General features: G+C 37.6%; 1 protein-coding gene across 1 annotated transcript in view; it reads left to right on the top strand.

Annotated features, from left to right (window-relative positions):
* Positions 1-26,101, top strand: part of SEMA6D (semaphorin 6D) — a 406,629-nt gene that overhangs the window by 121,962 nt on the left and 258,566 nt on the right. The window contains exon 2 of the mRNA XM_032983028.2: positions 11,507-11,618. The gene's annotated coding sequence lies outside the window, so the exon portion shown is untranslated. The remainder of the gene's footprint in view (positions 1-11,506; positions 11,619-26,101) is intronic.

Genomic DNA, 26,101 nt, shown 5'->3' with positions numbered 1-26,101 from the left:
TCCTTTTCTTTGCCAGTTATATTGTCACAGTAAGGTAACTTGGAAATGGCATTTCTCCATCATTCAGCATTATGCATGTTGTGTTGTCAAGCCTTGGGAATTTCAGCTCAATACAGAAGGAGAATCAAGTTTGAAATCTTAAATATAGATATATGAAGAAGTGTGCAAAAATATTGTTTACTGGAGCTAGGTCTTTACCTGTCTCCATGCTTTTGAAAATCACTCTTATAATTCTGCCTTCCTGTCATTTTTCTGAAGTCAATGGCATCCATATGTTTGTTTTTGTTCAATTATTTTTGACAGTGTTTATTTCTGAAACATTAACCAATTGTTTGTAGTCAAAATTATCTCAAAGGACTGGAATTAACATTTTAATAAGATATAATCTCTTTCCATTCATAACTTTTGAGTTTTAAATTATAACACATATGATACTTCAGTGCTGAATCATTTGAGGGATTCTACAAAATATAGAGATAATTGAAATGAGGATTTAAACTTGGATTATTGAAAGGAGGATTAAATTCTGTGAACAACTTGAAATGTTTTATGTTAATACAAACATAAAAATTCTGTCAGATTTAGAGCATAGAGCCTGCTGTTCATTGGGAAGTAAGAAATAGATGTATTTTCCTCTAGATTTGAAATACATTAGAACCGTAAAGGTGAAAAAGGAGACTTTATTCACAGATGTGGAACTATAGGAAAAATAAAGTTTAGGGGTTTAGAAACATCTCATGCAAATTAATAGAGTTCCGTCAACTATAGAAGAATAAGGCTAGAAGGTACTTTAATACATCTAATAGTCTATCTTCCTCCTCCAAAGTGGGTTATGCAAGATACTTCTGCCAGTCCTGACATGTATAACTAACTTCACCCTCCAAACGTCCAAGAGTAAGGCCTTTCCAGTCTCCCCAGACAAGCTATTCCCAAGGTATACTACCCTTCATATCAGGAAAAAAGTCTTTCTTCCTATAATTAACCGTAATTATATGCCCAGTTCATCTGGACCCAAACTTTATTTTGTTCCTCCCAGCAGCTGTCACTATAGTATTTCTCAAGCACCCTCTTCCCGCACCATTTCTGTCCTTGGAATAGCCTACCCAATTTTCTTGTCATAGGTTATGTTCCATGTGAGAGTTTCTGGTATAAGCAGCTACTTTTTTATTTTTTGGCTGTATCATACAGTTCATTCACACTTATTTTGTAATCTACTATCTGGTTTTTTTGCTCTCCTCAGTCCTGCATTTCTATCTCTGACTGTTCCTGCATAAGCAGGAACAAGTCCTTATCTTTAGCCTTAATTAGTTTTATAATCTTTTTTTTCCACACAACTGCTTCAGTTAGTCAAAATAATTTTGATTTCTGTTCCTGTTCTCTAGCATACCTGCAGGCCTTCCCTCTTTGGGGTCATCTGCAAGCTTCAAAAGCATCTCTCCTTGATAAAACTTTGAATAGAACCAGATCCAGGATAGAGCTCAGCTTCTTTCTTAGATGGTTGCCTTCTTATCCTGAAACTGAAGGAAATAAGATTTTTTTGGACACAATTTGTTCTTGCAAAACCCATGTCAGCTGTTACCTACCTTCTTGTCATCTTCCAGGTACTTACAAATAATTTTATTACTTTCTTTTTTTTTTCCAAGAGTTGAAGTTAAGCTATCAACCTGAGAAAATTTTCCAGCTACTCTTTCCCCCCATTTTTTAATATTAAGACTGGATTTATCATTCTAGTGCACCCTTCTTTCTCTTAGTTCCCATAGATAATCACATTGGAGATTTCTTCAGCTGGTTCTATGCATATTTTTTGATGAAAGCCATCAGGCCTAGACTGTTTGAAATCACCTTAATTACCTAAATATTCTCTAACCTATTCACTCCTCCTTATTCTCTGAGCTCTTATCTTTTTTTTTGGTAGATGACGCCACAGACCCCTACTCATAGTTGACCTATTAGGTAAGAAGATGTGGAATCCTCTGCTGGGTCCCTGAACATAATACACTTGATGCAGTTTTCCTACAACAGAATTGAGGAGGTTATAAAGATTCTGCAGCAGAAACGTAATGTGCCCTACCATAGGTCTCTCAAAAATCTGTCCGTGGCGAGCAGAAGAAGGTAGCTGTGCTCCAGCACTGCGGCAGCTGCGCGTATCTGCTAGGCCATGGAGTGGCAGGCTCAGCCCACACACCCGTGCCACGGCGGCTGGGGGACGCACTGGTGACAAGACTTCCCTGAAGGTCTGCTCTACTTTTACAGGCAACACAGTCCTGGCAGTTCTGTTACCTTTGAGCGACTTTCATGTTCCTCGGTATAAACACAGAATTTTTAACCTACTTTTGTCCCATTATTGCAGTTTCCTCCTGTAACATGTCTCATTAGCATGTATATGTTTATTAATCACAGAATCATGGCCAGCAGGGATGTGGAGAGGTATCCTAGCCAAATCCCTGTGCAGGGACAAAAATAAAAATTAAAGTGTTTCTGGCAGATGTTTGCCTTATCTGTTCTTAAAAGCTCTGCAACCCTTCTAAGTAGTTCTTTCAACATCTAACTGTCCTAATAGCTAGGAAGTGTTTGCTTGTGTGATCTAAATAACTCTTGTGTTTTCTGTCCTGTCCCATCCTAGTGGAAAAGCAGAGAAGTTCATTATCTGCTCTCTGTGCCAATCACGTATGTACTGGCAGATTGCTATCTCATGTCCAGGCAAGGTGGTTCTTCAATATTTACACCATTTCCCTTGAAATATGTTTTAAACATGTTGGGGACAGAGAATAGCTTGTTCAGTTTCAGAGCTGACAGAATATGATATCATGTATTGATCCTGTTATTAACCTAAAATATGTCTGATAAGCTCCTATCACTTTTCACTGTACAATCCTCTGTAATGCTGTATTTTATTTTTGCTTACATTTTTATATTGTCACAGTTACAAATTTAAACAGGATAAAACCAGAACCTATGGAAGACTCACATATCAAAGCAAATATTTGGGTTTTGTATAGTTTCCAGAAAGAAAAATTTATCCCTAGTGTGAGAAGACACAATTCTTTGGACTTAATGGGGATATGCAGAATTATCATGAGTCTGAACTGGCTTTTCACTGCAATATTGGTTATTGTGTATGTGCAGCAGTCACAAATCTCCTGCCAGTAATATTCAATGAAAATATAAACCATATAAGAACACATATATGTTGTTCCATGTTATTGTTATAATAGATATCAAACTGAGGCTGCTAGAGTAATAATAGGTACCTGACTTCTGTTTGCATAATTAATGAAACAAACTATATTCGTGTTGTTTAATTTGTAGGCCGTCAGCATTGCAGAATTTTCCAGACTGTGGGTTAGATAAACTGTTTAATAAAATCATAGAATCATAGAATGGTTTGGGTTGGAAGGGACCCTAAAGATCACTTAGCTAGACCAGGTTGCTCAAAGCCCCGTCCAACCTGGCCTTGAACCCTGCCAGGGAAGGGGCAGCCACAGCTGCTCTGGGCAACCTGTGCCAGTGCCTCACCACCCTCACAGGAAAGAATTTCTTCCTTACATCTAATCTAAATCTACCCTCTTCCAGTTTAAAACTGTTACCCCTTGTCCTTTCCTTATGCTCCCTGGTAAGGAGTCCCTCTCCATCTTTCCTGTAGCCCCCTTTAAGCACTGGAAGGCCACTCTAAGGTCTCCCTGGAGCCTTCTGTTCTCCAGGCTGAACAACCCCAACCCTCTCAGCTTGGCATCACAAGGGAGGTGCTCCAGCCCCTGATCATCTTTGTGGCCTCCTCTGGACCCACTCGAGCAGGTCCATGTCCTTCTCATACTGGGGCCCCCAGAGCTGGACACAGCACTGCAGGTGGGGTCTCATGAGGGTGGAGTACAGGGAGAGAATCCCCTCCCTCGATCTGCTGGCCACACTTCTCTTGATGCAGCCCAGGACACGGTTGGCTTTCTGGGCTGTGAGCGCACATTGCTGGCTCACAGGCAGTTTTCCATCCACTGATATCCCTGAATCCTTCTCTGCAGGGCTGTTCTCCATCCACTCATCACCTGGATTTGTGCTTGGGATTGCCCCGACCCATGGGCAGGACCTTGCACTTGGCCTTGTTGAACTTCATGAGGTTTGCACAGGCCCACCTCTCCAGCCTGTCCAGGTTCCTCTGGATGGCATCCCTTCCCACCAGTGTGTTGACCACACCACACAGTTTGGTGTTGTTGATGAACTTGCTGAGGGTGCACTCAATCCCACTGTCTATATCACCAACAAAGATGTTAAACAGCACTGGCCCCAACACCGACCCCTGAGGAACACCACTCATCACTGCTCTCCACTTGGACATTGAGCCGTTGACCTGAACTCTTTGTGTGCGACCATCCAGCCAATTCCTTATCCACTGAGTGTCCCATCCATCAAATCCATGTGTCTCCAATTTGAAAACAAAGATGTCATGAGGGACAGTGTCTGATGCTTTGCACAAGTCCAGGTAGTTGACATCAGTTGCTTCCATGTTTAACAAGACACATGTGAAGGCTTCAAGCTGTGACTAGAAGACACACGGTCAACCCCTTGTGGAACCAAAAGGAAGAAATATTAGGCTAGCTGGAGTTACATCTTTAAATTTATAATTTCCTGGAGTGACTGGGGGGAGGAAGAGAGGAAGAATAGTTCCAACAACAAGAATGTTTTTCAGCAGAAGCAGTAAAAATTAATAATAATGGGAAACCAGGATTAACATTTCTTTTATTCCAGATCAGATATTGATCCTTCACCATGCAAAAGGTGAAACTTGAGTCTAGGGGGCTCTGCCAGAGAAGCTGAGGACATGCAGAGTGATATTTGTGTATGGTTTCTTCATCCCACAGTTATAAAACTGAGCACTCTCAATGGTTGTAGAAAACAGTATGCCTCTGAGAAAGAAAGAGGAGGGACAAATAACAAAGATGGTAGAACAGGCTACATCAGCATCAAATTTGCTAAGGTTGTTGCATTTCACTTGACATAAATTCTATACTGAGGCCAAATTTACTTTGAGAGCAAGCTCCTTCTCTGATATAAAAGTCAGAGTAGAGCAATACACAACTACTATTTGTGTTTGCATAATATCTGTGCAAGTATAGTTTGTATTATATTTGACTTTCAATAGCTGCGTGACAACCTGGATATACCGGTGCACACACATGCAGAGTTCCTTGCCAGTTACTGCTGAGGCACAGCACCTGAGGTGGCTTCTAATAAAAAGCCATAATTCTCAGCATCATGTGATGCGTGAAATCACACACATTCCAAGGTGTTAAATCTTAGCAGTAACGTTAGAATTAAAAATTAGAGGTATAAAGCATGCAGTTCTTGTGTATATTTAAAGTGAAACTGGAGATCATTTAAATACTTTTGTCAAGAGTCAGCATTTGACTTTTTACATGATACATGTCTTCATGCAGTGATTAGAATATCTAAATCCTCTTCTTCTAAATTCTGAGTTTTCTTCCCTGTGTTCTCTCTCTGAGTAATATCAGTCAGACTGCAGGATGTGAATTGGATGTTGCTCTTAAAATACAGCATCTCAGGTACAAAGAGGCCAAAGAGATGGCACAAAAGATCTTAGCAATAACTAGCATATGAAAACTCTGTGGGGCCTGAATAGCAGGAGAAACTTATAAGATCCTTTTTGTTATACTATGCATATAAGAGCATCCCCACAAACTTGCATATGGGAAAAGTTCTTTGTGGGAAAAAGGACATAGCCATTGGCATATTTGAGATGTTTGAAAGCAATGACCAAATGCTTGTTAAAAGTTAGTTATTAATATTTATGCTGAGATTTTCAAAGGAGCCTAGGGGAAATGTATGCGCTTGACTCATTGAAATTCACAAGGAGCTGAGTGCCTAACTCCCTTAGCTTCTGCTGGAAATCCCAGCCTTAATCTCTGTGTGACAATCTGATTTTGATGTTTTACAAACCATACTCCAAATAATAAGGATATACTCAGGAAGCTGAGAAAATGGTGTGAGCGCCTATACTTAGTGCCTTTATTCTGACATAATTGTTTAAAGGGCTTTAGATGAAAATTTGTAAAGTGAAGCAATTTCTAACTGAAAGCCTCATAACACAGGCTTCAGTCTGTATTAGCGATGTAAACACATGTATTAAACTTTGTAAAGGAATTTATGAAACTTAATGAGCAAATTTTTATTGTGCTGTAATACTATGTTGAAGCTGTTCTTCCTTCTTCATTTTTTTTTGCCTACAGCTACAAGTAAATTTGACATGCCATATTATTATGTTGTCCTAGTTCACTGTAAGTTTATAATGTTACCTAAAACCAGAGCCTTTATTTGAAATTGCTGGCAAAAGTGATTTTGCATCATGCCTTTCACTCAGAATGATATACAAAATTCAGACAATCATTTGAAAAATAAGTTGATAGCATATATTTTTAATCATATTTATCTATAATGTTCTTGCAACCGTGAATCTTCCAACTAACCAAGACAGCCCAGTCAGCTTATTTCTTCAAAGACTCACTGTAGCATTGTGAACAAATGCAAACAGGTAATGGTGTTTTAAACTATCAAATGGCTGCTTTTGTTCAAAGACATTAAGATCTATGTGACTATGCAAGTTCAGTCCTTGGTTATATTTCTGCAATACTGCTATCGAGCTGATTGCAGAAGTGTAACCAAAGGAGAAAGTTTCATTCCTACGGATGTATCTGCAAGCCTGACTCCATAATCCCAAACTATTTTATTTGTAAGGTACCCAAGGGTGGAAATAATTTAATATTTCATCATGTGTTTCATCTAATTGCCTTCCCCAAATTGAAGTAACCCACAAAGTAGAGTTCTTTCAGCAGAACTGGAAATTTTGCTGAAGTCTTTACTGTTAGAACTGGTGGTGGATTCCTAGCTGCACCAGCAACTTCCACCTTTAGTAAGTTGGCTTCTTCCACTTTATTGTTAGTGTAAACTATCAGCTTAAACCACAGGTCAAATGTGCTTATAGACTCACAGAAATATACTGTAAAAACTAAACTGATTGCTAATCAGTGAAGTATTGTAGTTAAGATACACTGAGCTAATACTGCAATAGGATCATTTCAGTCTTTCAAATGACAGACAGTGTTTTCACAATGATGTTTCTTTTAGCTGAAAGCTGTATTTTGAATACCAAGAGCTGTAGCAAAGCAGAGGCAAAATATGTACAATTCACATTAACATTCTGTTAATGTTTAAAGGTATAAATGGTAAGGTAACACTATAGATGGAAACACTGCACACAGTGAGAGATGAACCACTTTATCACTCTTCTCATATGTGCAGAACAACAAACCCTAACTGGCCCACTGACCCGTGCCTTTTTGGCTCCAGTACCATGTATATGATAAATAATATTGGTAATACTCAGCAATATCACACTTTGCTGTCCAGCTGAAACCAGAGGATTCCTTACTTGCTTAAAGAAATACTTACTGAAATAGACCTTAAAGTTAATCCTACTGTATGGTTGAAGGACTCGATTCTTCTCCTCCAATATTCTTCTAGAGTACCTTCACTAAAGGCAATATGTTACTAGCATAGCTAAGGGTCAACTTGGCTCAGACTTTCCAGGCATCCTAGCCAAGGCATCATTTTAATGAGAAAGAATGCTAAGTTTTGGGGCTCAGTGCTCAATTAGCTGTGGGATTTTAGTATTATTATGCCTGATTAGGAGTCCAGTTAACAAGCAGAGCTGGTTGAACTTCTTTCCATATGAAAATATAGGAAAAAATAATTAAACTGAAGAAAGATGCCAACTTTTTTGTTAATGTTTCTCCCCCACCCTCTTTGGTTGATTATGAAGCTCTCCTTTTAAAAATTTGAAAGATAAAAAAAAGAAAAAAGAAAAAGAACAAATTATTCTCCAGTTTTGTAGTTCTGCTATCTTTCTTTTAAACAACTATAGAAATGAACCTTTTTCTACCTACTGTGATTTAAGTTTCTCTGCCCAAGGCATGAGAACACAAGATTTAATAGTGACCACAAATTATAACATTGGTTAACTTGTCTTCAGAAGCTTCTTTCACCACTTCCTGTTAAGAGAAAATCTTTGGTACTCAGAGATCACATAGTGAAATCCTAACTCCACAGAAGGCTCCAGTAAACTCAGTTGCACTTACTGGTAACAGAGTTTAGCATCTATTTTTATGATAAATATGCCCCAAAACTGTACCTATGCAGGTTTTCTTTATAAACTTTTAAAAATCTAACTATTCAACAAGACATTTTCCAAGTTGTAAAGACCCTGTTAAGCATTTCCAATCCTGTTAACATCATTGTGATGAACACAAGTGCAGTAGTGTCATCTGACAACAGGCAACAGGGTAAACCCTCGTCTTCCTAAGCAATTCACAAAAGTGTAAAACAATCTTTTAATCTTTGTTTTGCAAGTGGAATGGCACCTTTGTCTTCAGAAACGTGTAAACTGTCACTGCCTGAAACAACAAGCTGAGCCTTGTCGTGCCGGTTTATATGAGACTGATTGTGTAGTACTAATCTACCGGCTTTGAAACTGCTCCACTTGCTAAATCCAGTTGAAGACTGAAAAGTGCTTGATAAATCCTTGGAGTGCTTTAACTTTGAAGAATTCTTTTGCAACCAAGACAAACAGGATTAGTACATGTGGCCTCCCATGAGAGAGCTCTGGATCTCCCTTTCAGAGCACAGAGCACCCTTGCCATTTTTCTTCCCATTGGCACCTCTTGATCAGAAAGGTAGAGATCAATAGGTTTGTAACATCATCTTTTTAGGCTGGACACAATAAAATATCTGTTGAATTCTCTGTATTACAACACTGGGATTCAGAGCTTTCTAATTTAGCTGTAAAGCATGTTCTAGGCAACATTTTCTGATAGGAAAGTGTGCTGAAGTCAGTGGAACACTTTCTAATCAATTCCAGTGGCTCTGGATTAGGTTATAAAATTTTATCCTGTTGTTTTCTCTTTAATTTTTTTTTTCTTTTGCTGTTGAGGTTCCAACTCCATCACTAAATACATTCTACTATTAAAAAAAAAAAATACAGATAAACCAAAGCTTATATGTTAACTGTAATGAAGGGTTTAGAGATTGTTTGGCTCTCATAGGTACTTTAAATGACTAGTTTTAAAATGAAACTTTACAAGCTGCTAAAGGCTAAGCAATCTGTGGTTCCTTTGCAGGTACTTTCACCTATGTGCATAGATGGCTTTTACTGTCCCTTTGTGAGAGTACTGGCAGCCACCCCCTTGTATTCAGAGAAGCAGACTCTACTCTGGCAGCTGGGAGGTTTGAGCAGGATGAAAAAGCAAGGCCTTTTACTCACCGCTCCTTCCAAACATACATGTCATTGTGACCCAGTTTGTAAAAGCAGTGGAGAACCATCATATATGCTGAACATTGTCTGCAGAGCTGAGAGGGAAGCTGCCTGGCAGGTTACAGTGCCTGAAAATTTAGCTCATTCAGTTTGGAAGTGGCTTAAGACCATCAAAAGGAATTCTGTACTAGGACATGGAAACACAAGTGACTGAATCACACAAAAGCCCTGCTCAGCCACTTCAATGCCTAGGGAGCCACTTGGCTGTCCAAAATGAAGACCTGTGCAGAACACCTGAGCACACACTGACAGTACTGAGTTCAGCTAGTGATAGCAACTGGTGTGCAAAGGTTGCTCTGGTATTAGTATGGCTGCTCCCAGTCTTTATATAATATTTGAGCACCTAAAAGCATTGCTCTGGGAAGTGTGAGATTATTCCCTATGCCCTCTTCAGGTTCAGGAAGATCAAAGCCACATTGTCAAAGGAAATGCTACAAGCATTGACACTGCAGGCTCTGTCCAAATTGAGGTGTCCTTCACGCCTCAGATGGGATCTGGGCCAGTGTTTAGAAAGGTTTCATAAGATTAGGCCCGGTGATACCAGGACTAAATAAAGTGGGTATATTTGGGCAAAACACTAACCATGCTGAGAATAGCTCAAATACCAAAAGTAGCATAGCAACGAAGTTTCTCAGGAGAGCAATTTAATGAAGGCAAAGCGATGCACTGAAGACTCACGGGGAGTGAGCTTGGGTAGCGCCTTCTGGGGCTCCCCCATACAGCAGTATGGAGTAGACATTCACAGAGAAAGGGAAGATTTCAGAAGCAATTCTCTATTTAGCATTCCCTATTCCTTCACTTGGGTGTTTTGTGCCTCACTTAGTCTTGTCTCCTGTGAATTCCCATTGTAACCATGATTAGTGAATTCTCCTACCAGGGTCGAGTACATTTGTATCTGGGCCTTACTCTTCTGTTTGTCTGTATGATCTCTAGCACACAGTGCTTTGTAAATAACAGCAAATGCTTTGGCTTGCAACGTTTTTCAAATCATGTTCGGCACAGAGGAAAAGTATCTTTTACAGCTCTGCAAACTCAATCTTGAGATACAATAGACTTTTACATTGCTGTAGTTAAAAAAGTTAATAGTATGCAGTTTAAAAACTGCCTACCTAGATAGTAACATGACAGATTTTAAACAGCTTTAAGCCTCTCTAATGTAAACAGTACTAATACTACAAAATGGTTATTTCAGGCTCTTTCCTTTTTTTTTTTTTTTTTTTTTTTTTTTCTAAGGGGAAACCCTGCAAAGATGGCAAATGTGTATCTTTTCCGTCACTTCATAGGAAGGCAGCAAAACATACAGAAGAAAAGCCTTTCGCTCTGGCTGATTTCCCAAATGTACTCTGAGTTACTAACCACATTTAAGAGGCTGCTGGAGCTTCTTTGTACAGTGAGAAAGTGCTGAAACAGAAAAAGCATTGAGCAGAATATGCAATGACTTTGTCACAATTATGGGCATCAAACACAGGGTTTTCAGACACAATCCTTTATCCTGCAGATGTTTCAGCACAGTGTGTTGATCAGCACATTGCCCCAGGAAATTGCCTTGCTGATCAAAAAGTATCTGTGTGTGCTCCCCTTGCACATATCCAACATAGTCTTTTCAGGAAAACTACTAGTTTGAATATACAGGAGCTAGAAAATTGTAGATGAGCAGTTGAGACATTCCACTGATGCACCTTGACTCGTTAGAAATGCTGCATCTATAGCAAGCAAAAATATTCTTCATCACAAGTAACATTCAGCACTTACGATGTGTTTAGTAATGTAACCTTTGCCTCTGTTTAATGCTCTCCTTTGGGAAAAAAATGCCTTTTGAGGTATCAGGAAACACAAGCTCAGTCATGGCAACCTTTAGTTTATCTTTCAGCTTGCTATATATGAAATACGTCAGTGAGTGAGAATTTTCTTGTTATTATAGACATGAGCCCAAATCCTTTCTTGGTATTATCTCTTTCATTTAGTTGAAGTCACATCAGATGAAAATTTAGTCTTACCTCTGTATTGTCTTTTTTTGCTAGAACTGTGGCCAATATTTAAAGTTAGCTAAGTGTTATTTGTTTCTGTGCCAGAAAATATCTTTCCATCTTCACCAAGGTGATCAGTGAATTTGTGTCTTTTCTTTGTCAGATGCCTACCTTGTGCCATTTTGCATCTGAGTTTTGAAGATACTGAGGACCAGCTGCTCCTGTGAACTTCACTGACATCTGGAAGGACTCAACAGTGAGAATTCATCTTATGGGTGAGGACTCAAAAATGGAGTTTCCCTTGTGTTCTTATAGTGACAAGATTTCAAACCAGTCTGACTGTCCTGTCAGTCTAATGATTAAGGGCTGAACATTTGGCTGTGGGTTCACCCACTTAACGCTCTGGGCATTTACCTGAGACATCAAGTTGATTGTTCAGTGCCCAGATAGTCATGGCTATAGGGAAAGTTAGTTAGTGGTAGGCAGAATTGTCTATCAGAAGTACCTCTCTCCCCTATTCCCTACCCGCTTTCAAGTTGGCATCTCAGCCAAGAGCCTAACATTAGTGGGAAGATTCTACTTTCATAGTGTGTCAGGGAAAATGGATTTGTGCAAGCAAACACAAGGAGGTACATGGGTTAGGCCACCACTTGCGGACAGGGGAACAGTGGGTCTGTACTTGCCTCTTGAGAGGCAAAGGAGAACAAGGAAGGATTGGATCCTTCTTCCCCATGCCCTCACCTAATGTTCTTCCAACCCAGCCAAGCCAAACCAGAGGGAAGAATAAGGAAGCAAAATATTTCTATGCCTTGCAAAAGGGAAAGGAATAACAAAATGTGATTCTTCAACCTGCTGTTTCATAGAGAAGCAACATGTGACCATAATTCAATCTAGTGCTCACTGATTAGTTCTAAAAAGCATTTGCACTTTTATTCAGAAATTGGATTTGGTAAATCTGACATGTTCTACTGTGGACCAGGAGGGAAGTTCATTAGAGCAACTGCAAGGCTAAGGCCTTTTTACCTCAGAACAAGCCTTTGGATTTTGTTAATCAGGTACATTTGTTGTTTACACTGATGATAAACATTTGACACGTAATCAGCTTTGTGAGGAATATGATTTCCTGCTGTAATCTGGGTTTGTGCTATTAATAACAATGTTTGGCACCAGTATAGCCAGTGTAAGCAAAGGATAGAACAGATTTCCCAAGATCTAGCTGGCTGAATGTGGTTTTCCATGTCCTGCTGAGAAGGGTTTGCCAGGGACAGGCCTATTGGGATCAAAATGACATGGAAAAACAAGAGCAGAGCCTTGATGCAAGTTTGTCATTGTGTTTAATGATGGGTTCCTGGGTTTGATAGAATTTCTACCGTTTTATTTCTCTCAGATTAGATTTAAGAATGAGCTTTTCAATGTAGTGCTGTGAAAGGATTTAATTTCTGAAGAGAAATTTAAGTAGGATTTTGAATAAACTGTGTTGAAAATTTTGTCTTCTCATTTTCTTGCAGAAAATTAATAACTTGTTGAGGTGATTGTTGTTTTGTAGGGGTTTTTTTCCCTTTCATAGGAGGTGTTTGTTTTCCTTCAAAAGTAAAGGAGATCTGTTTTCATTAACAAAAAAATTCAAACCTTCAAATATAACATATTTGTTTGCTTGTACATGTATCCTGTCCCCTCCCCAAAAATGCAAGTTTAGTTGTTCAAACTTCCAGTAATTTCAGGGAGGTGGGAAGGACAATCCAAACAAGGAATGTCTAGAAACATCTGGTATCCGTGCATGTTTCAAGAATGTCACCCTGTCTTGGATCTGTACATGTTTTCCTCTATTGCAAAACTGTCTTTGGTCCAGATATATAGCTATTTGCAGTGAAAATAATTCCCACCAGGTCCATTTCTGCACTTCTGGGTAGCTGTTAACTTCTTCTGCAGTTAGTATACAAAGAATCAATACAGTTTCCTTTCTAACTCGGTTATTATGCAAGGGGTCCGGATAAGATTGAGAGCTGTTTGACTGACAGCAGAGCAACTTTGCCATTAAACAAATGCGAATCACTCACATACATGAGAGCCCTTATCCTACAGAACAGGAGCAGGTATTCACTAACTTGTGCATTGGTGCAGTGTTTCTTTTTTATGGCTGATTGCTTAAATAGTGCAGCTGAGACCTGCGTGGCCCTGCTGGTGCAACGTGATAGGTCTCAGAGGGCAGCAAAGGTTACATGCCATTTTGATGATTTTATTCAGTTTGATTCTTAGCTTTTCAAAGCTGCAGCCTAGCCCTTTTCTGTAATCTTTACAATAGCTACATCATCCCAAAGAACTGTCACCAACATTTTATTCATATATTTACTTCTTTATTGAAGAACTGTTTTTCTTTTGGGTATACCTGTTTGGAACGAAAATACTATTTTCGTAATGCACTTGAATGTTTTTCATTTTGTCTGAATACAAAGTTTGGACTCTCTTTTCATCCTTTCTGTTGCAACCTTTGTAATATGTTTGATTGATAGATTCTATTACTATGGTTACTTCAATTTTATACATCAGATTTCATTTGTGAGAGTAGTATCATACTCTGCTCTCATTCAGCCTACTTTGTTTATTATTGTTTATTGTGGCTTTTTTCCACTGCTTTCCTTAAAAACTTACCACAAAATAAGGAGCTTCTCATGCCTTTAAATCCACTATGTTCTGCACTGCTACCTTACAGAGAGAAGAATTTTATGTACTGAAGTACCAAGAAATTTTGCTGACCACAGGAGTTCAGAAATCAAAATCATATAGAGAGCTTCTATCAGATTTTTTTTTTTTCTCTTCCCTTAATTTTTATTTGAAAAATGATTTTGCAGGACAAGTCACAGTGATTTACTTGCATGCTGCAGGCTGATTTAGGATGCTTATTCGGTCAGTCTGCTTCTAATGACACTAGAAATACTGTAATGGATAGAACATTCCTGGCCTGCTCTAAATTGGATTAGATGGTTTACTAATGTAATACTGGCAAGCCAAATCAGCCTGTGGTGCCATGGGGATCAATCTGTAGGGAATATTTGATCTCTAATGCCCATGTGCTAGTTGAAGTACAGTCATATCTTTTGATTTAATAAACCATTTTTATATTTCCCAATGGTATGTGTGTATTTGAACAGGATGAGCTAATTGGTAGAATTTCTCTTTTTAAATGAAACTTTATAACGTGCTGCAAATGGAAGAATACTAAGAACTTAATTCTTAAAAGATTTGGCCATTGTGTATGCAATTTCTTCTGGATAGCTTAAATGCTAAGGACCACACTAGGATTGGTGTTCTCTGTTAAGAGACAAGACTAATGATGCTGATACATCTTGTAAAATACCCATTCGTTGCTGAACTGGGGAGTCACAAAAGATACATATCCCTCAAAGTCCAACATATTAGATCTGCTTTTATTCTGGTCATCCCATGATTCCTTTAAAAATTAACCCTTGATATACAGACACGGATTGATGATCAAATAAATTATTAGGAAATAGGTTGAGAAACAAGGAAAAATTACACAGTGCCATGTTCTTGGGTGTCACTTGTTAGCACTGTACTGATGCTGACGTGTTCACTGCAGATGTGTCTAACCTTTGGCTGGCAGATGGCTTGTGCAGGTAGCAACAGAGAGGCATAGTGGAAGGAATATGAGAACTGCAGAATTACAAAACCAAAACTTCCTCTCTGTTTAGGTGTGTGCATCTTAGTGGAGTTGTACTAATTGATAGCTGTTGCTAATATGAATATAAAATTTCTGCATTATGCCCAAGTAACTCTGCTATTAAATAAGTCATCCTATACCAACTGAAATCTGCTGTAACTTTGTGATTGATTTAGATAGCAGCAGAGGAAGTCTTTTGGTGAAATTAATACATTAATGCACATATATATATATATATAAGTTTCCCAGGTATAATTGCCTTAATTCGAATAGCCATGACATAATGTAGAGGCCTGAAATAAAATCTTTCCCCTTCACTTTGCCCTCTGACTTAGCTGCTCCTATGGCTAATATTTCAGACTTCCGTACAGGTGATATAAGACACAGTAGCTACCACAATGTGAAAATATGTAATTTTTCCCACCAAAATTTTCCCCGCATGTGCGTGCCACGCATCTAAGAGAGACACATCTTTCCCCTTCCCAGAACTGTGGCAGATCCTAAATTGAATATCCTAACACCTGGGTTTGATACACTTACTATATTCCATAACACAGCTGGGATTACAGGATTTCCAGTTATGTTTTGAAGCATGTACCACATGGAAGCATGTTTCTAACCTTGGCCATTCCAAAAGTATCAGTCCTTAAAATAATTACATGCTCATATATAGGAACAATATTTTATATCTTTTTAATGGTTTAAATAATTTATTATTACTAATATGTGTGTCATCCCAAGTCTTTCCACAGTAAAAGAGTAAATCTATTTGAAAACTGCTCTGAAAAACAGTACTACAAAACCCAATAAGGTCTATGATTTTGACTGAAACTCTTTTCCAAGCTGCAGCATAAACAGGAATCATGAGAGTATTTTCTAGTCTGTATCAGATGTTTTGCATGACTTACGCAAGATAGCTTTGTGTAGCTAGATATCAAAATGTCAGTCAGTAAAATCACCAGTACATTGTTCTGCATTAGAGATTGTCTATTCACCCACTGGTTTGCTGATAATTAGAGTGGACTTTCAGGTATTTTGTTTCAAATTATAATCTATCAAATATACCAAACAAAGAAAATCAAACCACACGTTTAGCTTCACAGCTGTTCTAGGTGGCAAGAGATGTTTGATCTTTTGACTGCCACTGAAACTTGTCCTTCCAAAGAAATCTCTAAACAGTACTCTATCAGATGAAGTATTCTTGCTTGCTGGAATTGTCTTATCATTCGTTAGACCAGTTGTCTTCAGCTGACATCTTTAAAATAGAATATTTTTTACTGATAGTGAGTTATCATGAGTTGCATACCTCATTCCTTTAGGATTCTGTGAAAGTCTTGTCCCACTATAATGTTCTTTATCTCTCTTTCTCGCTTTGTCTTGGTATGTAGGCTAGAATCTCACTATATGATAATCTGCGTGTATGAGGAGTCATAATATTAAGGAAACAATTGTAGAGATTATTTCCTGTGGCTAGGTTTGTCAATCATTACTTTTTGCCAGCAGGAAGCTTTCTGATAGACATGGACAGCTGTTCTTTGACTTATGCTACTAGCTATAAAACTTTTCCAGCAATGGTAAGACACTTGTGGTAATAAATCAAATTTGGGAGAACTGGCATACATTATTTCTTGTGTTTATATGCTACTGACATGAAGGGACACCTTTTTGAAATACAATTGCTTGAGTTATGCACAAGTATTTCCATGCAAGAACAGAGACTGAGTTTTTCATTTGACCAGAGCTTTGCATGTGTTTGTGCATGAATACATGCTGACTGTTCTGTTTTGAGGAAGTACATCTGAGATGTTAATAAACTGAAAATTTGACACTAGAGGATATATATCATATCTGACATGTGACTGGTGTTGTTATGCTGTAAATTTTAGTAGAGTTAGTCGATTTAGAAGAAGAGTGTAATTAGAAATAAAATTATTAGTTAACATTTAGAAAACTTAACAGATGCAGTCATGAAATAAATATGATTGACAACTTTTGAATAATGAAGAATAGCATAAGTAATAGAAATAGAGTGATGAACACACTGGAGTATCTAAACATATATTTGTCTATTGTCATACCTCTGCATAGTGCAAACATTCCTGATACTGTGATGGGTAGAGGGTACACAACCTTTGTATCATAACTATATGGAGCCCCAGGAGTCTGACTGGTTCTTGATACTTCTCCTGAAGAAAATTCAAAAACATATCTATGTAATTATTTATCCCATGTACAGTGTTTACAAACATTCAATGAATGCATTTATTCAGCTTGTCATGTAGTGATTTGCAGGTAATAATGACATTGAATGGAACTGAAAATAACAGGGAGAAGAAGTGCTGCAGCAGTTCCAAATGCCCCAACAATGTCAAGACCTTGTATACTCAATTCAGTGACTGGAACACTTTGGTCTGTATCTAATAATTCCAAAAAGCTGTTATTTTGAGGGCATATTTTACAAAAACTTTAACTTCTGATCCTCTGGATTATGTCAAGCTCAAAATGAAAGATCACTGTGTTTTGGACAGTGATAGAGATTTCTTACATTTCTGGTTTGAAACAATAATAGTAGCAGTAGAAATAAAAATGTAGCCATTACGCAGTTATATGTATATAGAAGATACTTTGAATTTGGGATTCATTTCTCTGTGTGCTGCCTGAGACACTTCAAACATTTTAAAGATCCTGCCATAAATCCATCCCTGCTATTTTCCACAACTGTAGAAAGTCATAAGAAAACAGGCTTTGAAACCCTTGCTCACCAGTGTACACATATAAGCTCTCTGAAATCTCTTCCAACTTTTCCCACTGTCAAGCCATATAACTGCCTCCAAAGATACACACCTGACTTTACTGATGAAGATCTATAATACACTGTTCCATTAGACATTCCCAGAAATGTTCTAACAACACTCAGAGCCACATAAAGGTAGAGTCAGTAAAGAACAACAAACCAGCAGTACTTCACCATCGCTATAATGCCAGCAAAATAAGAATGCTGCTCCTGAGTATATGTTACCAAGCACCCCCTGCCTTGCACAAGAGAAGAAAAACTGTAGGATGATGATGATGACTTGGAACAGTACAAGAATAATGTTCTGGTTTTGTATTCCACCACTTCGCACTCCTTGACTTTCAGAAGCGACCATTTCATAAAAGTCATATTTGCTTTCCTTTGATTTACAATTATTGAAATTTTAATAAGGATTGTGCAGCAACTCCAGACATCACATATTGTCAGTGAGAAATTATAACTTTATTGCAGCACACCCTGACAGCCAACTCATAAAAATGAATGACATTCTATATCATAACATCTCGTAGGCTGTTCAGCATGTTAATAGCTCACTTCATCTTTCTTTAGCATAATGAGGCAGACAGTGTACCAATATTCAATGTGAAAATGAAGATTAAGAAAATTTGAATTGAAGCAAGAAAGTAGCATTTAGCAGAGGTTCGGGCAACATTCAGATAAAAAGTTTCAATTAAAGTACTGTTAGGGAGCCTTTTATCACTGGAGCAAGGCTTTATTACCAAAGACCAAAACTTACTACAAAAAAAGTCTGTTTCCAGCTGTACTTGGCTTGTGAAATACTACTTCTGAAAGGATCTAGAGTCCTTCTCTTATCACATATAGTACATTTTTTCTTTTTTGTAGACTCAATTGTATAAGGTTAGATTGATTTATAATAAGCTATTTTTTCATAGTAGATCAAATTAAAAACTGGAGGCAATATTTGGGAAAAGGGTAGACATTTTTAGAACTAATTTAGATGATATTTTTCTCTATGTTATTCTACAAACAGATAAAAATATTTAGTATCCAAACTACAAGCTATTGCCATATAAAGCACTGATTGCAACATATGAGTGTTTCTTAAAAGGATATTCATAGATCTACTTCAACTCCAAAAGATACAGTTATAACAGCAGTATTTATGATACAGAATCACTACTTAAAAATATGAAGAAATGTAAAACACAGCATCATGGCTGATAATCTGTCAGGTTGTATTACAGATTGATTTTTACTACTTTTATTAGCAGTTCCTGATGTACCTACCTAAACATGGGGAGAACTGTCCATTTTCAGTCCCAAATCTTGGACTATTATTAATCAAAAGCTGTAGTTGTTGAGAGCCCCATTTAAGACACCAATGCAGACTCACTACTGTCAACTAGGAAGGTATTTCTCCATAGTATGAACCTGAATCAATCAACTGCAACTACTTACATGAGTAAAACTATCCAGTAAAATTATGCAGCTGAAGTTGCTGCTGCTAGCTTTAGTTTTAGTAATAATCGATTACAAACTCTCTGGCTTTGTAAGGACTCTTCTTCAGCTCTAAATGTATCAAAATTAAAGACATATAAAGTTTTGGAAAATTCCTAAAGAAAAACATTTACTGTTTCTTTTTTCAAATACATGCACTTCTGAAACAGTTTTATGGATCTGCATTATATAGTGCAGTGCCTGAGCCAGATGTAGCTCCCTTGATGTGGAACTATGTATTGTATCTGTTGGTAGGAAATGCGACCCATGTTCTGAATAGAGTACAGTAGAATGATATTCCTTCTTGAAACAGGATGGCAGATTTGATCCTTTATCACTCTGGAGGAATATTTCAGTGGAGTTTCTGTGTGAAAAATGTCAGATCAGTACAATGTTTCATCCATCTCTGAAATACCTGTGAATAACTAACTTACTTTGGGGTCCACAGTCATCGCTGTTGGTGCTCCAGGGCACCAGTCCCATCCAGACTGCCTGTCACAGAGAGCCTTCTGCTGTTGGAAGTGGCCATAGGTTCAGAACAAAGTGCTATTTTTTTTCAAATTCTGATGATAGAGGGGATAACTTAATCTTCAGGCTTGTTTTTTACCATTATTCCAACCAAAAAGTGATTTCTTCTGAGCACTCCCATAACATCTGACACCTTCAGTGTTGTCAACTGAGGTACATGAAATAACAGTAACATCCTGGAAGCACTACTAAAGATACATCTAATTTTCAGCCAATTTAACTGAATTCTCTATCCTCGTTCCAAGTACAAAGAAATTAGCACTGTATGTTCCAGCTAAAAGATACACTCCTAGTGATGTATGCTCTCTGTGGAGATCTGTCTACGCAAATTTAATGGTCCTCCTCTGCTTGTCTGAACAGCTTTGGGTACTGCTTTTTTCACCCTTTTGATTTTAAACTGTTATTCCTTCAGCATGCTTTTCAGTTCATGCCATTTGTGTTTTCTATCACCAACCAACTGTTCGTTCTGATTTGTTACCTAATGGCCTAAGCTGATTCCTGATTTGATTCTTCACTCATTAAGACTTTTCATTATGGGTGATTTTGAAATTCATGCTGATGCTTTGGAACATCCACTCGTACAAAGGTTTAGTGATTTGTTGAATCTCCTCAGTTTATCACATTATGTTAATTTTCCTTCTTGCAAAATGGGCTATACATTATGATTGGGTATGTTACTTAATCTTCATCACAGTAATACACTAGTCTTTTTTCCTTTGCATTTGCTTCGTCATTTTGGACTAACTGAAGATTTCTCTCCCTTTTCTTGCTTTTCCTGTGGTATTTACCAGCTGCACAGGGCTCCATGGTGCTCTTAAATCAATGACCCTGCATGAAGACAGTTCTCAGAGCCAGCCATCCCACGTCTTTCTCTCTCCCTTCTGGTTGTCTCCCCTATGTCTCCTCCTTCCTTCAGTAGCATGGGATTCCTGCTTGTAGTTCCTTTTCCTTCATTCATTTGATTCAATGTACTGTCAAGCACATAGTGACCACATTGATATTACTTGCAATTTTTCTCATTAAATTAAGATTCACTTCTCTGTATTTATTCAAACAAAAAGATTAGACTACTTCACTCTCTTTTGGTGGCTTGCCTTGTTTTAAGTACACTATATCCATTCCTAAGACTAATCAGCCTTCTGCTGAATATTTCTTTTCACTCAAGGTCAGCTCCTAGCTTGCTGGAATATACCTGCAATTACTTTTAGAGTTAAGAAAGCTTGGCTAGTCTAACTAAATGAAGTGAGTTTTAATCCAATCTATACCATTCCTTTATATTTCACTGGCAGTTGAGAAGGTGGTAGTGAAATAGCTTTTGCAGCAGCTTCATATATTTGATTTTATCGGTAAGTCTTAGTTCCCAGATCTGATTGCTCATTGGAAAAACTCAGAAGTAATTCTCTGAAGCTAGTGGGTTTAATTTATCCCTATGTCATAAGTGAGTTCATCTTAGGACTGGAGGTCTGATGCAGATAAGTACTACTTTAAAGGTTATCCGGCTTTCTCCAGGGTTTAGGAAGTATAGTTGCAGTGGAGTAACTGGAATGCAACCCCTGTCTGGCAGTGTCATGGCCACCAACAAATTTATTGAAGGAAGTACAGAGCTAGCTGCTGACAGCTAAGGATTGCCTCCCAGGCTGATGGACTCACTTTTCACACCTGCAATATGAATGTACCATATACTTCAGATGATGACAGGTAGGGGCTGTCCTTGATTGATGAAATCAGCTCTCACACTTGCAATACAAATCTAGCATAAAGCAGAAATTATTTGGACAAAATTAAAACACAGGGGAGGGATTTGTGTGCCATGTTACTTCCTTTGAGGATGGTTGCCTTGAATTCATGAGAATTCAGTGATGTAAATCTGCTGCAATCTGGATAAAATTATACAGATTGTCACATTTTACACCAAGTCATAGAGTTCAAGCTTCTCAGCTGGTAGTGTGCAGCCAAACAATTGCTCTACTTGATGTCACTGTTTTCTCATTTACCAAACTTCTTTTTTCATGAGCCAGGTATCTGTGATTTTTATCTCTTCACTTGCAATTTGGACTGGTTTATCAAATTTTGTTTTTCTGTTTTCTGTCATTATTTAGCTAATATCTGAGGAATTACTGTTGCAACTGCTGAATGCCTTTTGTGGTCAAAACACAAAGGTAGCATTGTGGTGTCACTGGCATGCAGAAGATACTCAGATATACTTTCCAGTCTTCACAAGTCTTGAAAAGCAATTGATGTTTTGCATAATTATCTGAGGGATAATTATAGATCGAGATGGCTTCATATTACTTTAAACACAGTGGGTAAAGTACAGTCAAGCTGCTACTGAATATCTGGTTTCCAAAAGAGTATTCAGGGTGAAAACAGCAGCTTTCTGCACTTTATTTTTTTCCCTATTAAATATATACTACACTTACTCAAAGCTATTTGCAGGTGTTATGGGCTTTTTAGTTTGGTCTTACATTTCAGTGTGCAAATACCTTATTTATACTTTTTTTGTCATCTTTTCCAGAGGAAAATCCTCCCACTGTTGTGTATATATATATATATATATATACGATTTCCCAAGGAAATACATGAGTTCTTGTACAATTCATGTAGTCTGTTCACGATTACTTGGGTTTAGTGCTATACTCTTTCTCGGTTGTTTTCTTCTTTGATTCAACTTCTCAGAGGAATTGAGATTGACAAAGAATAGGAGAAATAAAACACTCTTTTTCTTAACAAAGCTTTTTCAAGCACAGAGCCTGCTCTCATCAGTTCAGCTCAGCATTACAGAGGCAGAGAGTAAGAACCAGTATCCTCCGGAGACTTCTTGTGCAGCTCTTAAAGAACCAGTGCCCTCAACAAACTTTTGAAAAATCATCTTCAAAATAGTAGAAATTCAGACACGTCATTAGTGATATTCTGTAATATCATCTTTTAGAATGTACATCACATGATGGGGCAGAAGCAGTTGAACCATCTGGGATCAGGTCTGCTACTGGTAGCTGAGTAGAGAAGAGCTAGAGTATTTAGGTAATAATTAATAGTCAAATAGATGAGATATAGCGGTGCACCAGACAACCCTATTTTTTTGTGGAGTAGAAACCAGATAATGACTTTATGAGGAATTCAGAATGTCCACACCAATACCTGGCATAATTGCCAGTGTTCCACGTATGAAATGCTTTCAGCACTGGAGTAGATGGTCCTGGGAGTGGAATCTCCAGTACTGGAACTTCCAAGAACAGACTAAACAAGAATTTGTTAGCAGTACATCAGGTCTAATTCATCTTGTCTCTCAAAAGCAGTTGGATTAGTTGACCTTAGAAGGTAATTTCTAGCACCATTTTATGTATTTCCACGGTTGTGTTCATTAAAGTACGTAACTGACTTTCAGGATCAGTAAGGATCATGATTACCTTTCTTATCAGATAGTGATACTGTAGTTTTAGGTTACAGGAGCAGATCTGCATCCAAAATGTAGTGATATGTTTTGCTACATAACTTATAAAATCTGATACTCCGTTTCTGTCTTTGAACACAGTGAAAGATTTTTCAAGCTATATGGGACAGCACATAGAAATATCTCAAATTAGCCAGGCCCTTACATTTTAATTATTTTTAGTGATCTGCCAGGTTATTTTGTTGATGGTTGAAATGTATATAAGAACAGTGAATGATTTATACCAGTTGGATTAATAGCATTGAAACATTAACAAGGATAATGTATGATGCCATACGTCATTTATTAAAAAAAAAAAAATGAAAGAAAAGAAAAGAAAGCACCTAATACAACTGTTTTACAAGCTCTCCTTCATTGTGCCTGTAATCCTTCTCCCATGAATTCAAGGGTATGTATTTTAGACACTTAATGTTGTGCTGTTATCCTCAAAAGCATTGGATAAAACTTCAGTTGTGTACCTTACCACTGTCTTGTCTGTTTCCTCCTATGTTCTCTGGGGTTAAAGCTTTTCATGTTTCTATTAAAAAAGAACATTTAAATACCAAGGGAAGATGATCTTCTATTTACTTTAAATATACAATTTTATTTACAAAAGAATCACAAAAACTTTTGGCATGGCTATGTGCTGATCAAATATGTCTGTGTTTTAATACAACATACCCAACCACAAAACCTGAGGTGCAGGATAGTTGCACAAAATCGGTGATAGATGTCCAGACTGAATGTATTGCCTGAAAGAACTTCAGTCTGATTTTCCTGATTTTAAAACAGCTGGAATGGAACTGAGACCAACTCAACTAATGTCCTTGTCTGTCCATGGCTGTTTCCTCATGTGTGAAACAGAAATAATAATATTTTCTTCCCCAGCATGGTGTTACAGATCTCAGTTAACATGCTTTCATTGCCTCAGCAATAAAATGTTTTGTTCTGTTGGTCTAAATCCAGTGTAAAAGCTATACATGGGCAACAGCAGAATTGGACTCTGTGGTATTAGTAGAGTCCTAATAATCATAACTCCAATCATAGTTAATTTTACTTAGGGATTTAAATTTACAAACTAAAAATATGAAGCCACTGTTGTCCACAATCTGAGAAGGGACAATAGGAGAAATGTCAGATTAAACACTTGCTAAATTATCATCAGTTAACAAATGCAAACTCCATCATGTTCACAAAGCATTACAGTAGCCTGGAACTATTCAATTATAGCTTTAAAAATGTTTGATAGGTAGACAAAAAAAAGGCTTTTGTGGATTAATGCAAAGGAATCTTATACCACCCTTTTTAAGATAGACACAGTGAACACAGGGAGACAATATACTGATTTTAAGTCTCCAGATGGGAGTGTTGTTGTAAGTGTGGTGTTGTAAAATATTTGGTTTTGATTCACAGCGCATATTAAATGTTGCTTCCATATATTTCTGGAGCTAATTTGATTTCAGTCACTATTATCTGAATGGAGCATGTCCTACAAACCAGAACACAATGAATGTTGAATATTAACTTTTCAACTGGAAAGACATATTCTTTATCCAACTGGAATTATCCTATCTTAAATGTACATAAGAAAACACAATCTAAAAGCTACAAAATTCCTCTTGAAAGGTAATGTTTATTATATCAGTAATGCTCGTCTGACTGCTTTTTGTTACTTCTGCTGCTGTCAACTATCTGATGTTAGATGCTCTCTTTCCGTTATGACTTAAATAATGTTATAGTCTCATTTAGAACTGTTGTCCACAATAAACTGTTCTGATAATTGCTGTTGCAGGTTTTCTAGAGGTGGCATCGCATTTTCTAATGTTCTGATACAAAAAAATGGCCTTGAAAATATGTTTTTTTTCTTTTTATTTAAAACTTTATAGATTGTATGGAACTTGCATTACCTCAGTAATAAAAGTGCTAATCTTTTTTCTTTCTTCTTTTTTAAAGCAAGTTTTCACATGGGATGCTTTCAAAACTTGTTTGGCGAGTTCTTTATATCTATTAAATTCCTCCTTGGCATAGCAGACAGAATAGCAAAGGAGAGTGTAAGCCAGTGTTACGACTCCTCACATCCTGAATTGTCTGCAGCCCAAAGTAGGACAAATCACTCAGACCTAATTTATAGTAATAGAAATGGACTGCTAGCCTGTACAAGGCCTATCAGGCCCTGCATCTGCTGACTTCTGTCATTCCCACTATATGTCCATTTTCAGATGGTAAATTCAGCCATCCTGGCTTTGTCCCTAGCTGTTTTTCTGGCTGTCGCTGTGTTGCACTGCGTAAGGGACTCAACCAAGACCAAGTGTTATGCCCATTCTATGTATTTCCTGGCACAGTCAAACATATACATGTTTTAGTTTTGCTCCAGTTATGGTTAATCTTTGGCTGAGGTAGTTCTATTTCAACATCACTGTTTGCATTTAGTTCTGATTGAAGAATAAAATAATGTCTAGGACCATGGTTTGACTGGAGTTTGATTTGATTCCCAGACTCAATTCTGCTCTAACCACCAAGCTATTGTGTCCGTCCTTTCTCTGAACTAATAAATATTTATAAAGTAAAAGATTAGCAGATGACCCATGTGGCTGATTAGGGTACTTACCTGGAATATCATCCCTGTTCTACATAATCCAAAACAAAGGCATAGTCTGGGTCTCATCTGAGTGTCTCAGCCAGTCAGCTATTTACTATTTGGGTCTTTCCTCCTATTTTTTCCAGGACACATGTTCCATACCCAAATTCAGAAATCGTTCTAGTGAAAATCTAACTTAGCAAATATCCTTGACCAGGTTTAACCTTCAGCCACAACAGTGACTGAATATTCAGAAACCTCTCTACCATT

This window comes from Tyto alba, unplaced genomic scaffold, assembly GCF_018691265.1.
Source record: "Tyto alba isolate M040663 unplaced genomic scaffold, T.alba_DEE_v4.0 Super-Scaffold_41, whole genome shotgun sequence".
In the NCBI taxonomy this organism is placed as follows: Eukaryota; Metazoa; Chordata; class Aves; order Strigiformes; family Tytonidae; genus Tyto; species Tyto alba.
This window is presented reverse-complemented; position numbering and strand designations above follow the sequence as displayed.